Consider the following 13,789-nt stretch of genomic DNA (forward strand, 5'->3'; position numbering starts at 1 on the left):
GAGAGGAAAATACATTGCAATCGAGGCCTATATCAAGAAACAAGAAAAATCCCAAATACAAAATCTAACAGCACACCTAAAGGAAATAGAAGCAGAACAGCAAAGACACCCCAAGCCCAGCAGAAGAAAAATAATAAAGATCAGAGTAGAAATAAACAATATAGAATCTAAAAAAAAAAAAAAGTATAGCAGATCAATGAAACCAAGAGTTGTTTTTTTGAAAAAATAAACAACATTGATAAACCTCTAGCCAGGCTTCTCAAAAAGAAAAGGGAGATGACCCAAATAGATAAAATCATGAATGAAAATGGAATTATTACAACCAATCCCCTCAGACATATAAGCAATTATCAGGGAATACTATGAAAAATTATATGCCAACAAACTGGACAACCTGGAAGAAATGGACAAATTCCTAAGCACCCACACACTTCCAAAACTCAACCAGGAAGAAATAGAAAATCTGAACAGACCCATAACTGGCAAAGAAATTGAATCAGTTATCAAAAATCTCCCAACAAATAAGAATCCAGGACCAGATGGCTTCCCAGGGGAATTCTACCAGACATTTAAAGCAGAGATAATACCTATCCTTCTCAATCTGTTCCAAAAAATAGAAAGGGAAGGAAAACTTCCACTCTCATTCTATGAAGCCAGCATTACTTTGATTCCCAAGAGAGATTCCTGGAAAAAAAAAAAGAGAACTACAGGCCCATATCCTTGATGAAGATGTATGCAAAAATTCTCAATGAGACACTAGCCAATTGAATTCAACAGCATATAAAAAGAATTATTCACCATGATCAAGTGGGATTCATTCCTGGGATGCAGGGCTGGTTCAACATTCGCAAATCAATCAATGTGATACATCACATTAATAAAAGAAAAGGTAAGAACCATATGATACTGTCAATCGATGCAGAAAAAGCATTTGACAAAATACAGCATCCTTTCTTAGTAAAAACCCTCCAGAAAGTCGGGATAGAAGGAACATACTTAAACATCATAAAAGCCATTTCGAAAAACCCACAGCTAATATCATCCTCAATGGGGAAAAACTGAGAGCTTTCCCCATGAGATCAGGAACATGACAGGGATGTCCACTTTCACTGCTGTTGTTTAACATAGTGTTGAAGTGCTAGCATCAGCAATCAGACAACAAAGGGAAATCAAAGGCATCAAAATTGGCAAAGAGGAAGTCAGGTTTCACTTTTTGCAGATGACATGATATTATACATGGAAAACGTGATAGACTCCACCAAAAGTCTGCTAGAACTGATACATGAATTCAGCAAAGTCACAGGGTAAAAAATGAATGTACAGAAATCAGTTGCATTCTTATACACTAATAATGAAGCAACAGAAAGACAAATAAAGAAACTGATCCCATTCACAATTGCACCAAGAAGCATAAAATACCTAGGAATAAACCTAACCAAAGTCATTAAAGATCTGTATGCTGAAATCTGTAGAAAGCTTATGAAAGAAATTGAAGAAGATACAAAGAAATAGAAAAACATTCCATGCTCACAGATTGGAAGAATAAATATTGTTAAAATGTTAATACTACCCAAAGCAATCTACACATTCAATGCAATCCCAATCAAAATTGCACCAGCATTCTTCTTGAAGCTAGAACAAGCAATCCTAAAATTTGTATGGAATCATGAAAGACCCCAAATAGCCAAAGTGATATAGAAGAAGACCAAAGTGGGAGGCATCACAATCCCAGACTTTAGTCTCTACTACAAAGCTGTAATCATGAAGACAGCATGGTATTGGCACAAAAACAGACACATAGACCAATGGAATAGAATAGAGACTCCAGAATTGGACCCCCAAAAGTGTGATCAACTAATCTTTGACAAAGCAGGAAAGAATATCCAATGGATAAAAGACAGTCTCTTTAACAAATGGTGCTAGGAGAACTGGACAGCAACATGCAGAAGGTTGAAACTAGACCACTTTCTTACACCATTCACAAAGATAAACTCAAAATGGATGAAGGACCTGAATGTGAGACTGGAAACCATCAAAACTCTAGAGGAGAAAGCAGGAAGGAACCTCTCTAACCTCAGCCACAGCAATTTCTTACTTGACACATCTCCAAAGGCAAGGGAATTAAAAGCAAAAATGAGCTATTGGGACCTCACCAAGATAAAAAGCTTCTGCACTGCAAAGGAAACAATCAACAAAACTAAAAGGTAACTGACGGAATGGGAAAATAAATTTGCAAATGACATATTAGAGAAAGGACTAGTATCCAAAATCTATAAAGAACTCACCAAACTCCACACCTGAAAAACAAATAATCCAGGGAAGAAATGGGCAGAAGACATAAATAGACACTTCTCTAAAGAAGACATCCAAATGGCCAACAGGCACATGAAAAGATGCTCAACGACACTCCTCATCAGGGAAATACAAATCAAAACCACATTCATATACCACCTCATGCCAGTCAGAGTGGCTAAAATGAACAAATCAGGAGACTACAGATGCTGGTGAGGATGTGGAGAAATGGGGACCCTCTTGCACTGTTGGTATGAATGCAAACTGGTGCAGCCACTCTGGAAAACAATGTGGAGGTTCCTCAAAACATTAAAAACAGATCTACCCTATGACCCAGCAATAGCACTGCTAGGAATTTACCCAAGGGATACAGGAGTGCTGATGCATAGGGGCTCATGTACCCCAATGTTTATAGCAGCACTTTCAACAATAGCCAAATTATGGAAAGAGCCTAGATGTCCACCAACTGACGAATGGATAAAGAAGATGTTATTTATATATACAATGGAATACTACTTGGCAATGAGAAAGAATGAAATCTGGTCATTTGTAGCAACATGGATGGAACTGGAGAGTGTTATGCTAAGTGAAATAAGTCACAGAGAGAAAGACAGATAGCATATGTTTTCAGTCATACGTGTATTCTGAGAAACTCAACAAAAGACCAGGGGGTGGGGAAGGGGGGAAAAAAAGTTACAGAGAGGGAGGGAGGCAAACTATAAGAGGCTCTTAAATACTGAGAACAAACTGAGGGTTGATGGGGGATGGGGGGAGGGGAAAGTGGGTGATAGGCATTGAGGAGGGCACCTATTGGGATGAGCACTGGGTGTTGTATGGAAACCAATTTGACAATAAATTTCATAAAAATAATAAATTTCAAATGGTAAATAAAAAAATAAAAAATAAAAATAAAAATAAGATGCCTGGAGAAGGGACCCAAGGACCTGACACTCATGATTTCTGAGGAGGGGTTCTGGTATCTCTGAGTGGTCATTATGGGCTGGTTCTTCAGGCATTAGAAAAACTGTGATTTTGACCCACTACAGCTATAGGAAGAAACTGCTGCTGAAGTGAAGGAGCATTGCTGGGAAGGTACTGACAGGAGCAGGTAGCAGACCAGCAGACAGGGAGGATTCAGTACCTCTCTTCCTTCTTCAGCCTTGCAGCTTCCCTCTAAGCACCCTGCTGGCAGATCCTAACAGAGGGCCAGCTAGCCTGCAAGGTAGGAAGGTTGTTTGCAGTGTCCCAGTTCCAGCAGAGAGGCAGTCGCTAAATAACCGGCACATGATGTGATGTTCATCCATTCGTTCATCAAATATTTTTTAAATACCTACTATATTCCATACACTTGTAAGCACTGAAAAAAAGAACAATGTCTCTGCTTTTATGGAGCTGACATTTTGGCAGGGTGGAAACAGATAATAAAAGACAAATTTTTAATATTTTAGGTGGTAATAAGTGCTTTGAAGAAAAATAAGTCAGGGTAAGAGAATGGAGAGAAATGGGGTCAGAAGCACTATAGACAGAAACAATACAGATAAAGCATGGAAAGTTAAGCCATATTTCTGGGGTTTGAATCCTAGCTTTGCTTCTTACAACTCTACAGTCTTAGGCAAATTGCTTAAAGCATCTGTATCTCAGTTGTGCTCAGTGTCAAAATGGAGATAATGATGACAATAAAAATATTGACCTCATAGGATTGCTATAAAGATTAAACAAGTAGATATCAACAAAGTGGCTAGAATATAGCGTCATATTATTAAAGAGTGGATAGTTTATCATCAAGAGCTACAAAAAGCTACCACTTTTTGCTACTACCAAGTTGGTGGTGGAGGGATTTAAAGTAAAAGAAGAGATAGATGGAATGGAAGCAGCCGTGAGGAACAAAGAAGACACTTGTCTCATCTCTAGACCAGTGGTGTGGCTGACCCTCTCCCTAAGGAATGTGGTGGAGGCCTCCTCAGAACAAAGGAAGGCAATGTGGCCCAGTCAACTCCTATACACATATGCATAGCTCTGACAGACTCTGTAACTTGTGTCCAATCAGACTATATGTCACCATATAGGGGGGACAAGGAGGTAGAAATTGCATAAAAGGCTATACCCCTGTGCTAAGGGCTAAGTTTTTCAGGCTCGAACCCACTGAGCCCATACCAGCACAACGAATTAAAGTTGCATCCTTGGGGCGCCTGGGTGGCTCAGTCGATTAAGCATCTGACTTCAGCTCTAGTCATGATCTCACAGTTTGTGAGTTTGTGTCCCATATCAGGCTCTGTGCTGACAGCTGACAGCCTGGAGCCTGCTTCAGATTCTGTGTCTCCCTCTCTATCTGCCCTCCCCCACTCATGCTATGTCTCTGTCTCTCAAAAATAAATAAACATTAAAAAATAATATTTTAAGTTGCATTCTGGAAAAAAAAAGGGGGTGGGGGTGCTTGGTGTCCCATCTCTCTGCGAGAATCCTGCTAAATTTCTTGAGGGCTCATGTCCAGTCTTGTATCCAGGATTCAGGGATGGTGCAGTGCATTTCCACATCCTTTGTCACAGGGATATAAACCTCAGAAACCCAGAAGTAACTTCACCTGGTGCCAGCTGACTGCTGATCCATAGGGGATTAATCCCTCCCAGAATGCCAGGACAAGGACCTCAGATGTACAGTGGAACCTGGAGAGGCCTTGGAAACAGCTCAGGGAGCATTGCCCATCAGACTGGTAAGAACCAAGGTTCATTTTGGTATACCTGCCCCTAAGAGGCAGAAGGGAAGCCTGATCACCTCCCAGAATTGACCCAGTAGTTCCACAAGGAATGAATCCCCACCTCCAAGGTACTGAGCTCTGGGCAGCATGTTGGAGTTGGTGTGTGACTATGTGAATAAGACAGACAGCAGAAGGCTTTCAACCTGACCAATGGGCCAAAGCGAGTATTGAGTCCCAATCCATGGTTCTGTGGTGACCTCATATGGCTTAAGGCAGTGTCAGACTTCCTCAGGAATCTGATCTGGGTCAGGGCTTGATACCTAACCCGCCAATGCTAAGAGAGGAGAGTAGCCCCAAACGAGTGTGCATCCTCTCCAAATTAGTCCCTCCCTTCCCCCCTTTTTCCTCTCTTGTGCATGAAAGTTGTCCATGAGGTGGAGGAAATGGGTGGGAAGCAGCATAAACCAACTCCCCTAGAGTGTATGTGGAGGAATTTCAAAAAGGGATTCAGGAGATTATTGTGTGAAATTAACTCCTAGAAAGCTGCGGACATTCTATGAAATTGGCCATTGTTTGGGGTCAGCTGGCCTTCTGATGGCTCACTTGATAAGGAACTAGTTGGCCAAGTGTTCAGGGTTGTCGTGGGGGATCCAGGCCACCCTGACCAATTTCCTTACATTGACTGTTGGCAACACCTGATCCTATCCCAGCCACCTTGGCTAAAACTCTATATTGAAGAGAACTATAAAGTTATGATGGCTCTTGTCACAGCTTCCTCCAAATGCTGACCAAAAACTGAAAAATCCATACTGTCAGGAGCGCCTAAGGAGACCCCACCACCATCTGCCCCACTGTATCCCTCACTGCCACCTGTGCTTCCAGCTGCCCCCAATGCCAAAACCCCACTGGAGCTTGCCCTTATCCCCAAGACCTCACCACTTCCAGCACTACCAGCCCCTCCAGATGTGACTGGCTCACCTGGTCCTAATCCCATACACCCCTTTTGGAAAGCAACTAGATGATCAGTCCAGTGAAGACAGTCCCTCCCCTCAGCAACACTGGGGAGCCCTACAGATGCCACTGAGGGAAACTAGGGGATCCGTCTATTATGGTCAGGAAGGCCAGATCCAAGGATGTCAGTGTGTTTTGTGTACCAACCCTTTACCACTAAGGACTTCCTAAATTGGAAGCATCATACTACCTCCTGTATGGAGAAGCCCCAGTCTATGATTCACCTAATGCAGTCCATAATTCAAATCCATAAACCTACCTGGATGGACTGCTGCCAACTCCTCCTGACCCTCTTCAACATGGAGGAACATCGCTGAATTACCCAGGCAGCCCTAAAATGGTTAGAGGAGAATACTCAGCTGGAACACTAGACACCCAGGCTTATGCTTGGGCTCACTTCCCTAGGGAGGACCCAAACGGGACTCAAATGACTCAAGTGTAGATGGAGGGCTCACAAGGAGTGAACAGTATCAAGCCCTTCTAAACAGCATGAAAAAAGGGAGGGGAAAGGCCATAAATATAAGTAAAACCCTAGAAGTGCTTCCAGGGACCCGAGGAGAGCCCAAGCCAGTTCCGTAAGAAACTATGTGAGACATTTCATCTCTATACCCCTTCTGATCCAGAGGTGCTGGTTATCCAGCAGGGACAGGACCAGGGCCAACAAGAGGAACGTTGGGGAAGATCATCTCACCCAGGACCAAAGTTAGGACACAACCAGTATGCTCACTGTCATCAGGCAGGCCACTGGAAAACTGAGTGCCCCCTGTGGCTGGGTAATTCTCAGCAGGGCCCCAAGCAAAAAGAAAGAGGTTGTGTGCTCCAGGGCCTGTACTAACCAGCATCACCTGGGGCCCCTGAAGATGATTTTGTGGGGCTAGCCACCATGGAGGACTATGAGGAGGACTAGTACAGACCAGGCTCTATTTGGTTAGGCCCCCAAGAGCCTATGGTCCAAATGAATGTGGAGGGGGGGGGGGCACCCAACGACTTCATGGTAGATACTGGGGCAGAATACTTTGTGGTGACTCAACCTGTGGGCCCCCTCTCACAGAGACAAGCCACCATTGTGGGGGGCCACAGGCAATCAGACGTGCAGTCCCTCCTGCTGCCTTGGTGATGCAGTTTAGGTGGCCATGAAGTCATCCGTGAATTTCTGTACCTCCCCAGCTGCCCCATGGCTTTAATGGGCCAGGACCTGTTAGAAAACTGCAGGCCCAGATAAATTTCAACTCCCATGGACAAGTTGCTCTGACCCTACAAAGCTGGAAGCAAAGATTATGACTCTCATGATTCCCCAAAGGGAAGAATGGCACTACTATAGTGTCAGGGAGGAGCTACAATAGGGACCTGAGCTTCCCTTCAGAGTACTGGGGATGTGGGCTGAGGATGACCCACCAGGACTAGCCAGGAACATACCTCCAGTAATTGTAGAACTAAAGCCAGGGGCAGAGCCCATCCATGAAAAACAATATTTCATCCCTCATAAGGCACAGGTGGGGATAAAGAAGGACCTGGAGAGGCTCCTAAAATACAGGATCCTCTGACCCTGTTGGTCATCTGGCCAGAAGCCAGGCACCAATGACCATCTGCCCGTTCAAGACCTGCACGAAGTAAACCAGGCCACCATCACTCTTCACCCTGTTGTCCTGAACCCTCACACTCTCTTGGGTTTTATCCACACTGAAGCTGCCTTCTTCACATGCCTAGACCTCAACGATGCCTTCTTTTGCATCCACCTGCCCCCCACCCCCAGAATCAACTGTTCTTCACCTTCCAGGGGGAGAATCCTGAAAATGGTGACAAGAGCCAGTTGACTTGGACCAGATTGCCTCAGGGGTTCAATAACTCCCCCACCATTTTTGGCACTGTATTTGCCTCAGACCTAAGAGCCTTCCCAGCAGATCAACATGGCTGTGTCTTGCTTCAGCACGTAGATGACTTACTACAGCTGGAAGTTCTTGGGAGGACTGCATGGAAGGAAGTCGGCAGCTCCTTACCATCCTATGGGAAACTGGCTATAATGTCTCAAGGAAAAAGGCCCAAATCTGTCAAAAGAAAGTCAAGTACCTTGGCTTTCACCTCTCCCAGGGGCAGCGCCTACTCAGCCTGGAGAGAAAACAGGTCATTTGTTCGATCCCGGTCCCATTGACCCGATGTCAGGTTCAGGAGTTTCTCTGGGCCGCAGGTTTCTGTAGAATCTAGATAACTAACTTTTCAGTCTTGGCCAAACCCCTTTATGAGGCCACAAAGGGAGGAGAGCAGGAACCTCTGTTATGGGAGCAAGTACAGCAATGAGCCTTTGAAGAGATCAAATAGTCCCTCACCGACACTCCTGGTCCAGGGCTCCCAGACATGCCCAAGCCCTTCTTCTTGTACATTCATGAACTACTGGCATCGTGGTGGGAGTGAGTCCTAACCCAGATGTTGGGGTCATGGCATCACCCAGTGACATATGTCTCAATCAACTTGACTCTGTTGCCCAAGGCTGGCCATACTGCCTACAGGCACTTGCAGTGTTCTTAGTGTCTGAGGCTGACAACTTAACTATGGGACAAGAATTGACAGTCTGAGTGCCACATTCAGTGTTGACATTAATGGAGTACAAAGGACAATACTGGCTAATCAAAGCCCAGATGGTCAGATATCAGGGAATGCTATGTAAGAACCCACGCATTCACCTAGAAGTAGTGTGGACACTAAACCCTGAAACCCTACAGCTTGTCGGGCCAGGTCAACCATATCATGACTGCATTGAAGTCATGAATGAGGTGAAGTGTTCTCCAGTCAACTAGACTTAAGAGACCAGCCCCTCAAGGACCCTGATGCTGAGTATTTCACTGCCAGTAGCATTTTTGTGAAAGAGGGAAGATGCCTTGTAGGGTATTCTGTGGTAACCCTGAATTCTATCACTGAGGCCAAACCCCTGCCAAAGGGCACTTTGGCACAGAAGGCAGAGCTTATCATGCTAACCTGGGCCCTCCAACTGGCAGCAGGGATACGTGTTAATATGTATGCAGACTCTAAGTATGCTTTCACCACCTTCCACATATATGGGGCTTTATATAAAGAGAAGGGTCTAATAAACTCAGGAAGAAAAGATATAAAGTGTGATAAGGAAATCCTTAAACTCTTAGACACTGTGTGACCCCTAAAATATTGGCCATCATGCATTGTCAGGGACAACAAAAGGGAGACACCATGGCTGCACAGGGAAACCATAAGGCAGACCGAGAGGAAAGCTTGCGGTCTCCAAAGAAACAGCAGAATCAGCAGCTTTAACCGCTGCACTGTTCCCTAGTCCACTGGCAGAATGGGACCCTAATTACAACATGACAGTACCTGTTTTAAGACTGAAAATGGAAGCTACCTCCCAGGTGGATGGTGGGAATTTGAAAATAGCTGAGTAGCAATTCCTGAGGCCCTGGCTCCAGCTTTTGTCAAGCAGTTCCATCAGGAAACCCATATTGGCTGGACAGCTCTCAAGACTATGCTGAGCTGACATTTCTACATCCCTCGACTCTCCAGCATTGTCTGAGCCGTGTGTGAGCAATGTGAAATGTGTGCCCAGATTAACCCACGTCAGGGACCCAAGGCTGCCCCTGGGGTGCAGAGTGTCTGGGAAGCTCCATTTGAAAAATATAATGGTGGACTTCACTGAGCTTCCCCAAGTCTGAGGCTATACATATCTGTTGGTCTTTGTGTGCCTTTTCTCAGGGTGGGTGGAAGCCTTCCCTACTCGCACAGAAGAGGCACATGATATGGCCCGACTTCTACAAGAAATCATTCCTCGATTTGGGATCCCTATCACTATGGGATCAGATAACAGACCAGCGTTCCTTGCTGAGGTGGTGCGGCTGGTGGCAAAGGGGTTAAAGATCACCTGGAAGTTACATACGGCACTCTGACCCCAGAGCTCCAGGAAGGTGGAACAAATGAACCAAACCCTGAAGCTGCAATTAAGTAAAGTTTGTCAGCAAACCCACCTACACTGGCACTAGGTATTGCCAATCGCCTTGTTAAAAATCAGGTGTAGCCGCACTAAGCAAACAGAGTTCTCCCCTTATGAATTCCTTTAGGAGCACCCCCCCCCATTATCAAGGGCATAAGGGAGGTTCTAAATGAGATAGGCAATCTAGCCTTAAGGCAACAGGTGTGGGCCCTGGACTCTCCCCTAACCACCTTACACCACTGGGTTAGGGAGAGATTACCTGTGAGTCTGACCACAGATGCTCACCCCTTTAAACCAGGAGACGCTGTATGGGTAAAGGAGTGGAATGTCCAACCCCTAAAAGCCCTCTAGAGGGGCCCATTCACTATCATTTTGTCCACTCCTACTGCAGTAAAGGTAGCCGAAGTAGGTCCCTGGATTCACCACAGCAGAGTTGAAGCCAGCATCTCAAAACTGGGAGTGCATTCCTGATCCATTAACACCGTGCAAGCTGACCATACTGAAGAAGCAATCTGTGATTCCAGAGGTTCTGGGAGACTGCAGCCCTGCTTTAGTCATTCTGGAAGCTGACTAATCTATGCACAGCAGAAGCTTAAGGAATTGCCAGTCCAGTGAAACAGACAGACTATCCTTATTTTCTATATCCGTTTCCTTATTGTGATGCACTGTCACCCCTTGTTCCTCACTGTTACTGTGATTCTTGCTCCGCTTTTCACCATAGGACTGGCAGAGGCTGCCCTGGCCAGCTGGGACTGTGGTGACAGGTTTCTGTTAGCACTCACCTTCCTTTTGTAAATAGGATTCTTCATTGGTATCGGTTGCTTCTAATCTGGATCCCTTCTATAGACCTAAATTCCTGATCATGTGACCCATGTATTCGCATAACCAGGTCAGGCCAGGAGATCACTGGACCTTACTATACCATACCCACTTCTCATGCTAGGGAAACATCCTAGGGACATGCATACCCTATAAGACTACCTATTCTATCTGCCAACAAGAGTGTCAATACACTTGTTTCAACCCACAATACTCTCCAACTGAGGAATGGCTAGAAGTCCAGAGTCACCCCAAGACAAGCACCACTGGTATAGGCCGACTAATTAACAAAACTCAAATTATCAATCCAAACTGGCCAGTGTCTATATTCTTGGATATATATACAGCTATAGGTGACACATTGCCGTATGGTTTGTTACGATGAGGCCAGACATGGGAATGAGAGTACCGACTCAATGATAAATACATGTGTGAGGGGTCTTGTACCTGTGGTTCCTGGCCCCAGGCACCTGAATTCTTCTGTGCTTGTTAGAGTTATGTCACATGGGCCACCTGGCAGACTAAAGACAAAACAGCACTCCTCCAAAAGGGTGTGGCTGAGTCCAACTGCCAATCAGGAACCTGTAACCCCATTAATTTTACCATCCTTGACCCAGGAGACTCAAAATGGAAAACGGACCACCGAGTTGGTATACTTATCTGTCGGCAGGGCAAAGACCCAGGAACTGTGTTGTATTTTAAGAGAGATACTGTCACACACAAGGCCATGACCCACCAGGTCTTTCACTCTTTTTATGAAGAAATGGAGAAGGGTCCTCCTCCTGTCTCTGTCACAACTAAAAATTTGTTTCTAGCCCTAGAAGAGACTCTAAAGATCTCTTTTTGTTATGTATGTGGGGGAACCAACATGGGGGATCAACGGCCGTGGGAAATTAGGGAATTAGATCTCCATGAACCTTATAATGGAATAGAATACCCCAGTCTTACTACCAGGGTTTGGCTCCTCAAAACCTCAATTTTTGGGAAAAACTGCTTTGCCCAGAGGGGAGGAAAGTTCACCATCTCTATGGGAAGCTTAATGTACCTAGGCCAAAGATTTTATAACTCAACTGCCCAGGGAAACCCAATGGTGGGGGTCCCCAGATCACCTTGAGCCAGATCCTCCCACCCCTTGTCTAACTTCTCTGATCTCTGAGATGCTTGGGACAATGTCGACGCAGCCATCGAATGGTGGGCCCCAGGTGGACTGTACTGGATATGTGGAAGGATAGCCCATGCAGTACTTCCCTCAGGTCAGGATCCTGTGTGCTGAGAACTATTCGTCCATCTTTCGTCCTTCTCCCAGTTGCCACAGGGGAACATTTGGGAGTCCAAGTATATGGGGACAGGGAACTCAAAGGAAATGATGTGCCCTACAAACTGGCAAATGGAAAGATGATGAATGGCCTCCCAAACATATAATCCAATATTATGGCCCTGCCACCTGGGCAGAGGATGGCTCCTGGGGCTACCGCACTCCCATTTACGTGCTAAACCACATAATCAGACTGCAAGCAGTTGCAGAAATTATAACCAATGAAACTGCCAGAGCTCTTAACTTACTAGCCAAGCAGCAGACCAAAATGCACAACGCTAACAATCAAAATCACTGGACCTTAGATTGCTTGCTTGCTTGCTTCTGAGGGAGGAGTTTGTGGAAAGTTTAACCTGACCAACTGCTGCCTACAGATAGATGATGAAGGAAAAGTCTTAGAGGATATCACAGATTGAATGAGAACAGTAGCTCATGTCCCAGTCCAGACCTGGAAAGATTGGAACCCCAGGGAGGTATTTGGAGGATGGTTTTCAACTCTTGAGAGATTCAAAACCCTCATAGGTATTATCCTCTTGATTTTGGGTGCTTGCTTAATCCTACCTTGCCTAGCTCCCCTGGTTATACGGTCTGTCTCCAGCCTCATTGAGGCAATAATTGAATGGCCATGCACGTGATGATGTTATGAAATATAAACCTCTAAACCAAGATGATGCTCTTTGACTCAAAATAGGGGTCCACACGTCAAAAGGGGAATGTGGTAGAGCCCCTCCTAAGGAACACGGTGGAGGCCTCTGCAGAACAAAGGAAGGCAACATGGCCAAATCAACTCCTATATACATATGCATAGCTCTGACACGACTCTGTAACTTGGACTGTGTCCAATCAGACTATATGTCACCATATAGGGGAGACAAAGAAGTATAAATTGCATAAAAGTCTATACCCCGCTGTGCTCAGGGCTCAGTTTTTCACATACAAACCCACTGAGCCCATGCTGGCACAATGAATAAAGTTGCTTCCTGGACAAAAATAAAAGGTCTCAATGTCCCATCTCTCTGTGTGGGAATCCTGCTACAGTGGTACAAAAGATAAGGAAGAGAAAACAGCCAGCACTTGAGAAGTCTATGAGCAATGCTGAGTCTTCAAGGGGGAGATAAGTTTAAGTTAGATTAGAAATATGAAAGCCACATTAAGAGAGTAGGCTGAAGATACTGCGCCACAGATAGTAATGGAAGCAATTTAGGCAAAGAGGACACAGAGGTGTGAAAGAGGTATCACCACTTTCCGCTTCACTTTACCAAAAGTAAAAACACTGTGATTATATTGATAATAGTCTTGTGGTGGCAAGAACACCAAAACACTTTTAATAAACAATGATATATATTTCTATAACCCTTTTTGGGTAACAAAGTACATTTACATCCACTCATTTATTGCTCACAAAGAAACTATGAAACTGACAGATAGCAGACATTCACAGTGAGAGTGAAGACATGAGCAGACCTAGTATTATTTTAGCCCAATAACTCCCAAATATTTAACAATTGTTAGGAGAGTGACTATATCTACAGAAAGCTAAACTAAGGCCTTAGAGAAAATATATTATGGACACTTAGATGTTTTCACATCATATGTGTGAAACTGTAAATGGGTTCTAAGCTGATGGTGTATCTAAATAAAAAAAGGCTCTTTGGTGGAGGAGTACTCTAACTAAACCACAAATTACCTCAGCAGATGGCCCAATCCT

General features: G+C 44.7%; 1 long non-coding RNA gene across 2 annotated transcripts in view; it reads right to left on the reverse strand.

Moving 5' to 3' along the window:
* Positions 1-9,867, reverse strand: part of LOC123386059 — an 81,937-nt gene extending 72,070 nt beyond the window's left edge. For both annotated transcript variants that reach the window (XR_006599560.1, XR_006599561.1), the window contains exons 1-2: positions 8,066-9,867; positions 6,258-6,330 (exon numbers count right to left, since the gene is read on the reverse strand). This is a non-coding gene — a long non-coding RNA (uncharacterized LOC123386059). The remainder of the gene's footprint in view (positions 1-6,257; positions 6,331-8,065) is intronic.
* Positions 9,868-13,789: the final 3,922 nt, after the last annotated feature.

The sequence above is a fragment of the Felis catus genome, chromosome B3 (genome assembly GCF_018350175.1).
Source record: "Felis catus isolate Fca126 chromosome B3, F.catus_Fca126_mat1.0, whole genome shotgun sequence".
NCBI classification, from domain to species: Eukaryota; Metazoa; Chordata; class Mammalia; order Carnivora; family Felidae; genus Felis; species Felis catus.